Source organism: Macaca mulatta, chromosome 9 (assembly GCF_049350105.2).
Source record: "Macaca mulatta isolate MMU2019108-1 chromosome 9, T2T-MMU8v2.0, whole genome shotgun sequence".
Lineage (NCBI taxonomy): Eukaryota > Metazoa > Chordata > Mammalia > Primates > Cercopithecidae > Macaca > Macaca mulatta.
In genome coordinates this window covers 111,653,341-111,668,552 of record NC_133414.1, presented here as the reverse complement: position 1 = coordinate 111,668,552, position 15,212 = coordinate 111,653,341, and the positions used below count along the sequence as shown (strand labels likewise).

Genomic DNA, 15,212 nt, shown 5'->3' with positions numbered 1-15,212 from the left:
TGTTTGGGGGCATCCCCAGGTCCAGAGCCTCTGTGGAATGCCAGATAATTTATGTGACACCTGGAGAATCCAGTACCCAGCCATCATAAGTGGCCAATTCCTGCACAGTGCTATGTGTCAGGGAAAATGAGAAAATAAGTCACAATTTGGCCAGAGGAAAATGTTCTTCACTGGACAGCTGAGACCAACATGAGTGAAACAAACTTGTAATAACACAAGACAGTATATAGACATGTACTGGATTATACAGAAATTAACAATGAGATTTAGAGACAGGAAAGATAAGTGTAGGTCAGAGTAAACAGACAAGAAGGTGGCTTTGATGAACAGAATTAAAAAATACTTTTGTAAAAGCCAATAAAAGTTGAATCATGCTAATTTTATAAAATTTAAGAAGCATTGATAAAAAGAAAATACTTCCAATCCCATTACCCAGAGAACTTGACCTTCTAACAGAGCTTTGCAGCAATGATACGGACAGCCTTGCACAGCAGCAAGCTCTCAAATACAGGAGCTGGGGCTGGTCAGCCCTGCCAGGGATTCTATACAGTGAAGTCAAGCTCCCGGAGGGATGCAAAGCAAGATGACCTCTAAGAAGCCTCCTAGCCCTAGATGTTCTCAGGGACAGTCTCAGCCCCACTATCCTCTAACCTGCATCCTGGTCGTCAGGCCATATCTCTTCAGTGCCTGTCAGGAGGTGGTGCCAGGCTGTCTCACTGCTCTGAACTTTCTCTCTCCACCAACCTATCTACTCTCATTTTGATCATTCAGAGTCTACCTACCCATAGCAATGTTTCTGATAATAAATTATTATAAAGGTGCCAAGGGGGCCGGGCATGATGGCTCAAGCCTGTAATCCCAGCACTTTGGGAGGCCGAGGCAGGCAGATCACTTAAGCCCAGGAGTTCGAGACCAGCCTGGCCAACATAGTGAAACCCCATTTCTACTAAATATACAAAAATTAGCTGAGGGTGGTGGCATGCACCTGTAGTCCCAGCTACTTGGGAGGCTGAAGCACAGGAATCGCTCGAACCTAGGAGGCAGAGGTTGTAGTAGGCCAAGATGGTGCCACTGCACTCCAACCTGGGTGACAGATCAAGACTCTGTCTCAAAAAATAAAAATAAAAATAAAGTGCCACAGGGGACTTACTGAATAAGATACTGATATTATCAAACATTCATACAATGAAATGTGGCATGGCCATTTACACTGAGGTGATGGAAGAAAATTAATGATGTGGAAAGATAGACACTGTATTCTGTTATGTGAAAGAAATTGGTTACAGTGAGATCTCATTCTTGAAAATTACAAAAAAAATTATACATAAAAAAACAACGTATACATCAAAATACTGGATGTGCAGTATTTTGTTATTTTGTGGAACCTTAGACTGGTGAGTGGAGAACAAGTTCTGTCAGAGTCACACACAGTATTCCATACATTGCCACCACTGCCACCACCACCTCTGCCACCCACATTCACACACTAAGTAGAAAGGAAAATGTTTACACTTCGAGGCACTTAAATCTTTCTTGTAATTTCCACCTATGATAATACTTCTGCTTGCTGGGGCAGCACAAATCAGACTAATCCTTCTCTCTGACAGCCCTTCAAAAATATTAAGACAGCTGTCATATCACCCTGGGAGGGGTCAGAGCATGGAGGTCCTGAAAGCTAGGCAGAGGAGTTTAGAGTTGACTTGGCAGCTAATGAGGAGCTCTTGTGGTTCTTGAGCAGGGAGGGACATGACTAAAGTAATATCTGAGGACAATTCAACCAGCAGCCCAGATACAGGAGACCCTGGAGCAGGGAGAGCCTGAGCTAGAGACAGGGACTCCAGCAGAGGGGCTACTATCATCGTTTAAACAAAGATGAACCTGAGAAAAATTATTACAAGAAGATGAAAAGCACCTGATGATGGTTTAGACATTCATGTGGGAACTTACCTGTAGGTTGTCTTGTACTCATCTGACTGTGTTTTGTCTCTCTAGATTAAAACCCAGAATCCCCCTCTTTCTGCACTGCAGTACTCATAATGGATGCATGATAACTACTTGCTTCCCATGGTCAGACACCAAGACTTGTCTGGAACATGATGGTACTGGGGTTAGAAATGAGCTATTTCATTTCACAAACATAGATTGAGCAGATGGGGGCACTGGAGTAGATGCTAGGCCTATGTGATGGTCAGTTTTATGTGTCAGCATGGCAAAGCTACAGTCCTCAGTTATTTAAACACTAATTTAGGTGGTGTTGTCACCGAGGTGATGATGCAACTCAAGCAGAAATTATGGTGCCTAAACAAAGGCAGTGATGGGAAAGAGTGGAAGAGACAAAGTGGAGGGATATTTAGGAAGTTGATCAACTGCACTTGGCCATCAGATGTACTTGGGGTTACAGAGAAGGAAGATTCTTAGATGGCTTGCAAGTTCTAAAAAGGAAACAAGTTTTTTGGATAGGAATAAGAACTGGAGTTATGAACGTGTATTTAAGGCCTGAGTAGATTTTCAGGATCTGCAATATGGATGTAGAAATACACGGTACAGAGGTTACAGCTTAGCCATAGAGGGGACGGAGAAAGTGAGCATTTAAAATAAGTACTCTTTTTTAACCTCTTTAAAAAAAAAATACATAAAACGCACAGCTGGATGAAATTTGACATATATTTGCTCCTACGTAACTACCACGCTGACACATAGCAGTTCCAAAACCCCAGAAGACTGCTTTGTGTGCCCTCCTAGTTACTTTCATCCCTCAAAGGTAACCAATATTCTGATTTCTGTCATTACAGATTAGTCTTGCTTGTTCCTGAACTTTGTAAAAATTAATTCATACAGTATATATTCTTCTGTGTCTGGCTCAACATTATGTCTGTAAGATTCATCTATATTTGTACGTGTAGCAATTTGTTCTTTTCCATTGCTGGGTAGTTTGAATAATCTATGTAGTTTGAATAATATGGATGCATTTTATGTGTCCATTCTTTCATTGACTACCTCTCTCATACAACCAAAACATATTTCGGTTGTATGTTAGTCATGGTTCTCCAGAGAAACAGAGCCAATTATATATGTTATATATAACCAATTATATATATGTATGAGAGAGAGAGAGGAGGGTTTATTTATGTATTTATTTATTTTTAAGGAATTGACTACATGTGGGGACTGGCAAGTACAAAAGTCCTGCTGCTCTGTAGAGCAGCAGGCTGGAAACTCAGGCAGAGTTTCTATGTCACAGTCTTAAGGCAGAATTCCTTCTTCTCTGGGAAACCTCAGTTTTTGCTTTTAAAGCCTTCAACAGATTGGATGAGGCCATTATGGATAATTCCCCTTACCTAAAGTTAGTTGATTGTAAAGGTTAATCACCTCTACAAAATATTTCACAATAACATCCAGACTAATATTTGGCCAACCAACTAGGCACCATTGCCTAGCCAAGTATACACAAAATTAACCATCGCAGGTTGCTTCCAGTGTTTCACTATTTCCAGTTTTTACTACTATAAACATTCTTGTACCTGTCCTTTAGTGAAAAGAAGCACCCTTTTCCATTGGTTAAATATGAAAGCAAACTTGCTGGGTGACAGGGATATATGTGTTTAGCCTTAGAAGATACTACCGAAGTTCCAAAGAGGTCGTAGCAATTTGTATCCCCTCCAGCAATGTGTAAGAGTTCCAGCTTAGCTGGGCGTGGTAGGATTATGCCTATAATCCCAGCGCTTTGTGAGACTGAGGTGGGCGGATCACCTGAAGTCAGAAGTTTGAGACCAGCCTGGCCAACATAGTAAAACCCCTTCTCCACTAAAATACAAAAATTAGCCAGGTGTGGTGGCACATGCCTGTAGTCCCAGCTACTCAGGAGGCTGAGGCATGAGAATCTCTTGACCCTGGGAGGTTGCAGTAAGCCAAGGTTGCACCACTGCACTCCAGCATACATGACACAGCAAGACTCTGCCTCCAAAAAAAAGAGTTCCAGCTTACAGCAAATACTGTTTTTATCTACTTTTTAATTTTTATATAATTTCACACTTTTACAGAAAAGTTGCAGAAACAGTATATTCTTTACCAGATTCACTAATTGCTATAATTTTGCCCCATTGGATCTATCGTCTCTCAATCCATATATGTGCATACACATATTTTTTTCTGAACTATTTATGCCCCCTTTATCCATAAATATGTCAGTATTTCCTAAGACCAAGGATTTTTTTTAATTTTAAAAACACTTTATTTAATAAAAGTTAAACATACAAAACTGAAATAATATACATCCTAAAAATTACCTTCTTCCATTAATAGGAAGACCCTTTTCTATGCATGTATCTGGCTTAAACTCAACTCAGGATAATTGTGATGTTCACTTACACCAACAAATGCAGACAACTTGATCTAATTAACAAAAATTACAAACAGCTAAATGAACTTAATATACAGGGAAATTATGGTCAGATTAATGCACAAGAAATACAAGAATTTTTTAATGACGAAACAGTCAGTACTCTTGTTCATTAATTTAGCCTTGTGTTTTTACAAAAATAGTATCTACACTGTATACAGGGCTATACAGCAGCTTTTTGTTCTCCCATATAAACATTACACATCCAAAACATGGTACCACTGCCGTAAATGAAAAAAACAAAAAACAGGAAAAAAGCAAACATACAAAACACAAAAAACACCTTAGAAAAGGGAGCTCATTCTAAGGTTTCTTACATAAAACTAAGAGTACATAAAAATAAAACAGATCAATTTTAGAGATGGCCTGATAGGCCTAGGAAACAAGTTTTTGAGGAAAAACCTCAAAACAAACTTTGCCATTTACAAGTTAACCTATCTTTAGGCTTAACTGAACAACAGCCAAGTTTTAAAGTTGAAAATAAGAAAAATGAAAGGATCTCTTTAGCAGGTTGGTGTTTTTGCCTTGGTGTTCCAATGAATTGCTAGAGTATGTGTCAAGTTCAAAGCATCTGAAAATTTCAAGTTACAGCTTACAAAAAGTACATACCATAGGTTAAGTAGGCGCCTAATATTAGGAAGATGAACAATTCATCTAAGTGCTGTATGAAACAGCATCTACAAAAGTTGCTTTATTCAACAAACTTTGAGGGAACCGTGGTACTGATAACGAGAAATAGTTAAACAAATAGCAGTTATCAAATGCAATTTCTTCACGTTTCATTCTAGTGAAGTCAACCAATGACGACAATGGTATCTTGCTTACTCATCTAACAAATAATTTACCTTTAGAAAAATATAAGGATAAAAAGGTAAATGTAAAGCCCTGCAGAGATGAAATCCAACAGTTTTTCTGATTATTGAGGCATCAAATACCTGACATTATATATAGAGGTATCTTGATATTGTGTCATAGGTTTATCGGCAATTCCACAAGTTCCTACTCCAACTTTGCCAGTCACACTCTCAGGTGAAGCAAAAATACTCCTCTTTGCCTGGCCTTTTTTGCTTTTGGAATAGGCTCTGTTGTTGAATTATTGCCATTTCACTTTCTGGTCCTCTCTTTCCTGCTCAAGTTCTTTTATTCTCTGAGCTTTTTTCAAAGCCTTCTTCTTTTTATATTCATGCTGCTGGGCAATCATTTCTTTTTTTGACACAGGTTTGTTACCACTGTCCTCCTTTGCCTTCCTTCCTTCTTCTACAGGCTTGAGGTTCAACAGTGAAGTCACTTCAGCATTGCCATAACCAGCAAAAGTGAGTGCAGCGGTGCCATTTTCTTCATCTATCTCTTCAATCTCCGCTTCATAACACTATCCATCTTCACTCCAGATTGCCATACACTTGTCTCCTACTTTCCATGAATGAGTAGGTTGAGTAGAAGCAAAACTGTCTGAACTTGCAAGCATCTCAGAAGGTTGAGTTGACAGAAGGTCTTTGGTTAGTTCTATAACTTCTTGTAAATCTTTCTTCAAGTTTAGCAAATCTTCATTTTCTCCATTTCCAGATAATGCAGCTTCAACTTGCTGGAGCTGAGCTTTGTAGCTTGCCAGCTGCTTTGCTAAATCCTCTGACATCTTGTGTGGGGCTGGGGGCGGGGCGGTGGGAAGGGGTCAGGGCAAATGAGCCCAGTGGTAGTGGCGGCCGCGGCAGCAGCAGTAGCAGGAAAATCTCCACGACAACAACAAGGCGACTCGGTCTGAAAAGGCAAGATTTTCTCTTACGTAATCCCAACATGTGTATGGAAATCAGGGAATTTGTAACATTGATACGAAATGCTTATCTGAGCTATAGTTTATATTTAAATTTCACCAATTGCTCCAATAATGTCCTTCATAGCTGTTTTTTTTTTCTGATCCAGCATCCAATTAATGATCACACTTTGCATTTACTGTTCATATCTCTTAAGTCTTCTTTCATTTAGATCAGGTTCTCAGCCTTCCCTTACCTTTCATGAATTTGATTTTTTTGTTTTTAGATTACAGGCCAGTTGTTAGGTAGTATGTCCTTCAGTTTGGTTTGTTTGATGCTGCCTCATAATTAGGTTAAGGTTATACAGTTTTGGCAGGTGTACCATAGAAATGATATGGAGTCCTTTTCAAGGCAGTGAGGTCAGTGCATCTCTTTATTGGTATTGTTAACTGTGGTTAAATGGTTATGGTTGTGTTCATCAGATTAACTCACCGTGGAGTTACTAATTTTCCCTTTGTAATCAACAAGTTATTTTCATGGAGGTGCTCGGAATCTTTGTACATATACTCTTCTTTATCAAACTTCTACCCACTAGTTTTAGCATCCATTGATAATTCTTGTCTAAATCATGGTTGCACAAAGATGATATTCTGACTTCATCATTTCTACTATAAGAGAGAGCTATCCTTTCTCCTTCATTTATTTATATTTGTATGAACTCATAGATTATTTTATTCTATGGCTATTCTATAGTGATATTACCACTGTAATATTGTCATATAATACCACTGTAATGATAATAAAGAATTACCATTATTTATTCTGATGTTCAAATAGTCCCAGATTTGGCCAATGGGGGTCCCTTCTGATTCCTGTGTTCTTTTTTCATATCTCCATTTTTTAAAAAGCACTTCCTTGCTTTCTGGCACAATATGATATTCTAAGCTTATCTTGTACTTTCCCCCTCTCAGCCCTAGAATTAGCCATTTCTCCAAGGAGCCCTAGTTTTTTTTTTTTTTTTTTTTCAGTACAAAATGGTATTTAGAAACCAAGATTCGAGTGCCAGGTGTACTCAATGCTACCATAGTGTCCACTTCTAAGCCCTTTAGCCCACAGAGCTAAGAAATATACATATCTTAATTTCTACATCTGTATACACACGCACACACACATACACACAAAATCATGGATTCATATAGATACCTCTAGTTCCAACTCGACACCACAAAATTCATTTTAGTCCTCCCTTTCTCCATATTTATAACTCTCTCCAACAGCAAGAACTAGCTTCCAATATTCTCAGTACATTTACTCATTTGCCCAACTCTACAGCACACAAAAGGTATTTCAGAACCGCTAACCCATATCACTACAGAAAAAAATCCTTCTAACTAGAATTAAATATTTGTTGGGCTTGTTTGTTTGGTTTTATCCTCCCTTCAGCATCTTAATATTATTTGTTTGCAATAGAGTTAATTAAAATAGAGCTAAGTTCATTTCTTTTTTTCATGTCAGGTAACGTGCTGATGTCTTAGGGTTTGCAGGAGGCACATCTCACATGTGTGTGAAAACCCAGTCATCAAGATGATGAGCTACAAAAGGATGCATTGGTTTCTATTTGTATTCCATTTTAAGTTTCTTCCCCCTTCTCATACTTGTTGGGGTTTTTTTTTTTTTTTTTTTTTTTTTTTTTTTTTTTGTAATGGAGCTTGTGGATTTTGTGGATGGGCTTCACCAGGTCTGTAAACCCCTGGGAGTTTTATGCAAAATATTGAATATGTCTGCATTTGGAGGAAGGGGAGAGAATCCATAACTTCATAAGATTCTTAAAATGGTCTTTAACCTCACAATTTAGGAGAGCAATAGAGAAGAGCAGGAATCCAGGGACCTCTAAGAGGCTTCCTACTAGTGGGGTAGGAAGTTCTGCCAGACTGTGAGTCTCTCAGGACAGACAGAATCTTCTTTATCTTATATCTCCACTGCTGAGCATAAACATAAACGCAGAGGGAACAGACACCAAAGGAAAATAAAAGAAATGTGGGAGCAAATCTGTACCTTGAAGCCAACTCAGGATTGCTCTTTCTTTCTAAGCATTTCCCCACCAGTGACATCAGCTCAGACATCTCAGATTCTGGGCCTCCCAGGGCATGCCTAGAATCACACCATGGTGGAGACACAGCCTGGGCATCTGTCTATAGGTGTACATAGAAAAATAAACTAGGCTGGGCACGGTTTCTCACGCCTGTAATCCCAGCATTTTGGGAGGCCGAGGCAGGTGGATCACAATGTCAGGAGTTCAAGACAAGCTTAGCCAAGACCTGTCTCTACTAAAAATGTAAAAAAACTAGCTGGGCGTGGTGGTGGGTGCCTATAATTCCAGCTACTGAGGAGGCTGAGGCGGAGAATTGCTTGAACCTCAGAGGGGGAGTTGCAGTGAGCCGAGATCACGCCACCACACTCTAGCTAGGGCACAGAGCAAGACTCCGTCTCAAAAAAAAAAAAAAAAAAAAAAAAAAGAAAAAGAAAAAGGAAAGGAAAGAAAAGAAAAATAAACTAGGCTGGGCGTGCAGTGGCTCACACCTGTAATCCCGGCACTTTGGGAGGCCGAGGCGGGCGGAGCCTCTGAGGTCGGGAGTTTGAGACCAGCCTGACCAATGTAGTAAAACTCTGTCCCTACTAAAACTACAAAAATTAGCCAGGCGTGGTGGCATGCACCTGTAATCCCAGCTACTTGGGAGGCTGAGGCTGGAGAATCTCTTGAACCTGGGAGGCAGAGGTTGCAGTGAGCTGAGATCATGCCACTGCACTCCAGGCTGGGCGACAGAGTAAGACTCTGTCTCAAAAAAAAAAAGAAAGAAAGAAAGAAAGAAAAAGAAAAAGAAACTAGAAGAAAAACCCCAGTTCGTTGCAGAGATACTGATCCAATGCTCTGATTTACTCCCCGCACAGGTTTCTTTTGGCTGCAAGGCCCCTGCCAAATTGGAGAACAAGAGCAATTATACCTGAATAGAAAAGCCAGGAGTCATGAAGAATTAGTCCCCTGCAGGCACTAACTGAAAGCTTTCCCTGGGTATGGTGGGAGGTAGGGACCCCCGCTGACATCTAAAACAAAATGTTTCATTGAAGGGTGGCACTGCTCCTCGGGGAGTTTCTGCTGCTAGAGAGGGGCCTAGGAAGGCAAACAATAAGGTGAGGGACTCTTGGTCAAGGTCTATTCTCCCTGGATTGCATCCTTTAAATAGTATGTTCCACTAAGCACAGGCAAAGACAGAAGAAGATGCAGTCCCTGCCACAGGGCTGAAAGAATGTTTAGAAAATCAAGTGTGAGCAAAAGCCAAATTGTACAACACAAACCGAGCCCACACTAGCTGAGTGATCTGTGGGGTGGGGTAAATCAGAGGAAGCTCCCAGAGGAAGGAGGGGTATGAATTTTGAAGAAGAGTTGAGCCTGAAAAAAGAGAGGTGAGACAAGGGCATTCCATCTGGCAGTGATGGCTCAAGGAAGAAGCAGAGGTGTGGAGAAGAGGCGGCTTGACCCTGAGAGCAGAAAAGGGAGGTTTTGCTTCACAGAACAGTTTGGAGGGGGCTGGAGTCCTGTGCCTGTAAGATGCATTGTTCTTCAGGAGGAACAATGTGGTAAAAACAGTGTTTGAGGAAGAGACCGTGTGTGGGGCTGGCTTGAGGAGTAAAGAGGATGGCAAGGAGTTACTGACGTCCCCTAGGACCAGGGATGGAAAAATTTACCTGGCTGGACAGGTGACTGTGGGACCACGTATTAATTCTGTCTGCTAACAGTAAATGAAAGATGAAAGTAAGAATTTACACTTTATAATATTCTGTGCACTTATATTGCATTTTCACATGTAGCATTTTTACAAGCAACAACTGAATTCTAATTCTTGCACATCTATTATGCGCTGATCTTTGTGAGTAGCTGCTCAGGTGAGCCTCACCACCACCCTCGCGGGAAACATAAAGGAAGCCGTGCACTATCACTTGATACCGTGTGTTCTAAATTTGCTCAAATGTGAGCCTCATGAGAACCCTATGAGTCAGATGTGGCAGGAATTCTTATTCCTGTTTTATAGATGAGAAAAGTGATGTTGAGAAAGGTTAAGGCACTTGCTCACAGTCATATAGCCAAGGACTGTCAGCAGGCCCTTTTGGACTCATACTAAGATCTTAATAGCTTACTTCCACTTTGACTTCACATGCACAGTGTTAACAGTGACCTCCATGTTTTGTAACGCCATTTTGGCCTAGGTCTGCTGCTCACTTGAGCTAAACACTCTCAATTCCTGGCATTGATTTACCAAAGGTTAGTAATTCAGCTTGTTGAGGGTCTGAAGGTCACATTATTTCTTCATGCCAGGGCTGGGTCTCAGGAAAGCAAACAAAATGCTGATGGTCACTTGGAATTGAGCAAGCAAGGAGGCTATCCCTGGGGAGACATCTTCCTCAGCCCTGTCTGCCACATACTCCTGCCAGCCGCTGGGAATCTGCTTCCACTGCCCAGCCGCCTCCAGCCATCAGCTGCCGGAAGGCAGCCAAGGATACGGGGGGAATGAACGCTGCTTCTTAGCTTCCAGCGAAGATCAGACACTGTATCTGTTCATATCACATTAATGGCTTGACAAGGCTTCTACCTAAGAACAGGACATCAAAACAGGCTCTGGAGCAAGGAATCAGATTAGGGACTTGGGTCAATGTCATGTCTCACAGGTGTTCTCACACGGATGACTACATCCTTCCCTGGGTCCTTGCAGGGTAAGCACATCCCCTCGAAATAGCAGCAGCTCTAAATATGAAATTCTTCCTGGAGGATTTTCTTACTCTTGAGTTCTATTCTACCAAATTTTTTGAGCACTTACTGTCAGGCATTCAGAATGTGAGCAATGACAATAAATAACCTACACTTTTGCACTTACAATATGCTGGGCCCCATTGATTCTCAAAACAGCCCTGGGAGTTAGCTATAAAAATGCCCCCATCTTACAGATGAGGAAGCTGAGACTCAGAAAGGCAAAAAACAGGACTGAACTCACCCAGCAAGAACATGACAGACCAGCGTTCCAACCCAGGATTCCAAAGGGAGTGTGGCTCGCCAGTGCCCCGCAGGGTCCCTAAGAAGTGAGAAGCAGTCCCGCCTGCAGAAGCCCAGGTGCCAGGGGTGAGACTGATTTGTAAAGAGATCATGAGACCTAAGTGCTCTAATAGAGGCATGAGGAAAGTTGTTTCCATTCTCTTTCTGCCTGTTCCTGGAGCAGTGCTCGTGGGACGGGACCCAGGACCTTTGGAAATGTAAAGTGTAATACTTAGGTTTCTGTGATTGGTCACTTCTTTGCTAGCGGTCAGAGCGTCAGGAGGCCAGTGAGGAGTGGCCGGTTTGGAGGGTCCTTGTGTTTACATGACAGCCCAGGGCTGTCATATCCATTGTGTTGTGTGATCCCATCCTGCTGCACTTGCTGTTCCCTCTGTGAGGAACATGAGGAACGATTTTCCCCAGATACCACCTGGCTCACTCTCTTTATCTTTTATGTATTTTATTTTTAGACAGATATATTTTTTGAGACAGGGTCTCACTCTGTTGCCCAGGCTGGAGTGCAGTGGCACAATCTTGGCTCACTGCAACCTCCACCTCCCGAGTTCAAGCAGTTCTCATGCCTCAGCCCCCTGAGTAGCTGGGACCACGGGTGCGCACCACCACGTCTGGCTAATTTTTGCATTCTTTGTAGAGACAGGGTTTCGCCATGTTGGGCAGGCCGGTCTCGAACTCCTGACCTTGAGTGATCCACCCGCCTCCCAAAGTGCTGAGATTACAGGCAAGAGCCACTGCACCTGGTCTATTTATACATATTTTTTTTTTTTTTTTTTTTTTTTTGAGACAGCGTCTCGCTCTGTCACCCAGGCTGGAGTGTAGTGGCCTGATCTGGGCTCACTGGAGCCTCCGCCTATTGGGTTCAAGCAATTCTCCTGCCTCAGCCTCCTGAGTAGCTGGGATTACAGGTGTGTGCCACCACGCCTGGCTAATTTTTGTATTTTTAGTAGAGATGGGTTTCAGCATGTTGGTCAGGCTGGTCTCAAACTCCTGACCTCATGATCCACCTGCCTTGGCCTCCCAAAGTGCTGGGATTATAGGTGTGAGCCACCGCGGCCGGCCTATACATATTTTTTGAGAAAGAGTGTTGCTTTGTCACCTAGGCTGGAGCACAATGATGAAATTACAGGTCACTGCAGCCTCGACTGCCCTGGCTCAAGTGATCCTCCTACCTCAGCCTCCCAAGTAGCTGGGACTACAGGTGCAAACATCATGCCCAGCTACTTTTTAAAAAAATGTTTTGTAGAAATGAGGTCTCCTTATGTTGCCCAGGCTGGTCTCAAGCTCCTAGACTTAAGTGATCTTCCTGCCTTGGTCTCCCAAAGTGCTGGGATTACAGGCATGAGCTACTGAGCTTGGCCTGGCTCATTCGCTCACTTCTTCCTGGTCTTGGTTTCGGTTTCACCTCCCCAGAGAGATCTTCCCCAAATTCCTTATCTAAAATAGCCTCCCCTACCCTACTATCCCTTTCACTCCGCTTTATTTCTCTTATTGCACTTACCACTGTCCGAAGTTTTTTTCTATCATCCATCTCTCCCAAATGAGCACTGGGACTCTTTTTCTCTCTTGGTCACTGCTTTATCCTCAGTACCGAGAACAAGATCTGAAACACAATAGGCACTTAATAAGTAATTTGTTGAGCAAGTAAATCAACTTAAGCCTTAAAACAATGCTGCAAGGTAGATGTCATTAAAATTGTGAACCTCATGGCCATTTGGTAAGGAAGGAAGCAGGCCTAGAGTCATGTGGCAGGTCCAGGTCCCACAGTGCACACCCATTAGCCTGGGTACATGCCCGGGTCCCCCTTTTTCCCACCAGTCTCTTTGCCCAACACTGTATTCCTCTCCTCCCATGACTCAAATACTCCATAGTTCTGTGGTCCAGAGACTTAGTTCATTGTAGAAAGGAAAGAAACCCAACAATACCCGGGAGAGCCATTTATAATCTCTGGGCAGGGCAGGGTCATGTCCTCTGATGCACAACACAGCATCAGTGTCACCAGCTCTTCGAGGACCTCCCTGCCAGTTGCTGCCTGGTGTCCAGTTGCAGTGCAGTGGGCTGAGCCCAGATCACCCTCCAGGTGGCAAGAGCAGCTCAACCTCATGCTTTGCAATGAATACCTGCTTCCCCCTACCCCTTCAGGCCTTTCATGGGGATTCCTGGAACAGCGTGCCAGAATGCCTGTCTCACAGACTAATGAAGAGTGAAAGAAATCGCAGATGCACACCCTGTGGGGGCAGCAGGCTGCTCCCAGCACTGCAAAGACGGAGTACTGGGTAAAGACCCCCTCCTGGGTTCCTTCCCACGTAAGTGTTCAGGGTTGTGCTTGGCAGAGGCCACACAGAGGAAATAGTAAGGAAGGGGACAAGAGTACGGGACTGCAGGGGTATGTGAGTGTGTTGAGGAAAGGCTCAGAGCATACTCATTCACTCAAACAAGCAAACAAACATGGGGTCTCAGAATGGAAATAAATATCAAAGCAGTTGGGAGATGTGGGCTTGTGTCAAAGTCCACCTCTTATAAAAGGTATGGTGTGACTTAGGGGTTACTTCCTTTGTTAAATGGGGATAATAAAATAACATCTACTCAGCTGGTTTAAGAGTCAAATCCAGGTTGGGTGTGGTGGCTCACACCTGTAATCCCAGCACTTTGGGAGGCCGAGGTAGGTGAATTACCTGGCCAACATGTTGAAACACTGTTTCTACTAAAAATACAAAGATTAGCCGGGCATAGTGGTGAATGCCTGCAGTCCCAGCTACTCGGGAGGCTGAGGCAGGAGAATCATTTGAATACGGGAAGCAGAGGTTGCAGTGAGCTGCGATTGTGCCACTGCACTCGACTCCAGCCTGGGTGACAGAGCAAGGCTCTGTCTCAAAAAAAAAAAAAAAAAAGAATAATGATACATAGAAATTATAACGAATATAATCAAAATGTAAAAAGCTAAAGAAGAAAATAAAAATCTATAGTTCCACTACTTATAATCACTGTTATTATTTTGTATATTCTCTTTTTTTTTCTTTTTTTTTTGAGATGGAGTCTCACTCTGTCGCCCAGGCTGGAGTGCAGTGGCACAATGTCGGCTCACTGCAACCTTCACTTCCCGGATTCAAGTGATTCTCCTGCCTCAGCCTCCCAAGTAGCTGGGACTACAGGCATGCACCACTGTGCCCAGCAAATATTTTTATTTTTTTTTAGAGATGGGGTTTAACCATGTTGGTTAGGCTGGTCTCGAACTCCTGACCTCGTGATCAGCCTGTCTCGGCCTCCCAAAGTGCTGGGATTACAGGCGTGAGCCACCACACCCAGCCCCTGTATAGCCTCTTTCATCATTTATCCAAAGCACATGTATGTAAATATATATTATATATGCATGTGCCCCCTCACCATAAGGCTGGATTACATGGATTGTACCTGTAAGGCTTCTGATAATTTTTATCATTAATATCATTAGAGTAGTAACCTCAGTCTACACTGGAACTTTATCATTGCTCTGGAAAAGTAAGAAGTTTTGGAAACTTATTGTTAATAACTCCTCTGTCCTTCAGTTTAAGAAATATAGGCGGGGCGCGGTGGCTTACGCCTGTAATCTCAGCACTTTGGGAGGCCGAGGCGGGCGGATCGTGAGGTCAGGAGATCAAAACTATCCTGGCTAACACGGTGAAACCCCGTCTCTACTAAACATACAAAAAATTAGCCGGGCCTGGTGGCGGGCGCCTGTAGTCCCCCCTACTCAGGAGGCTGAGGCAGGAGAATGGCATGAACCCGGGAGGTGGAGCTTGCAGTGAGCCGAGATTGCGTCACTGCACTCCAGCCTGGGTGACAGAGCGAGACTCCATCTCAAAAAAAAAAAAAAAAAAAGAAATATGTAGTTATCTGCAACATGGCACACTGGGAAAAAGGAGATCAGCACTCTTTTCCTGTTTGCCAATAAAGAGCTGCGAATACTCTGGCGAGAAGCCTCCACATC

General features: G+C 42.7%; 1 long non-coding RNA gene, 1 other non-coding gene and 1 pseudogene across 2 annotated transcripts in view; all 3 read right to left on the bottom strand.

Moving 5' to 3' along the window:
* Window positions 1–5,174: 5,174 nt before the first annotated feature.
* On the bottom strand, window positions 5,175–6,115 carry LOC107000246 (survival of motor neuron-related-splicing factor 30 pseudogene; annotated as a pseudogene).
* A 1,536-nt stretch (window positions 6,116–7,651) lies between these two features.
* On the bottom strand, window positions 7,652–7,751 carry LOC114670247 (small nucleolar RNA U13). The gene has a single exon (XR_003719727.2). It is a non-coding gene; the product is annotated as a small nucleolar RNA U13 (small nucleolar RNA).
* Window positions 7,752–9,978: 2,227 nt separating this feature from the next.
* LOC144331251 (uncharacterized) overlaps window positions 9,979–15,212 on the bottom strand; it is a 56,910-nt gene continuing 51,676 nt past the window's right edge. Inside the window, exons 3-4 of the long non-coding RNA XR_013398247.1 lie at window positions 12,747–12,848; window positions 9,979–10,793 (exon numbers count right to left, since the gene is read on the bottom strand). This is a non-coding gene — a long non-coding RNA (uncharacterized LOC144331251). The remainder of the gene's footprint in view (window positions 10,794–12,746; window positions 12,849–15,212) is intronic.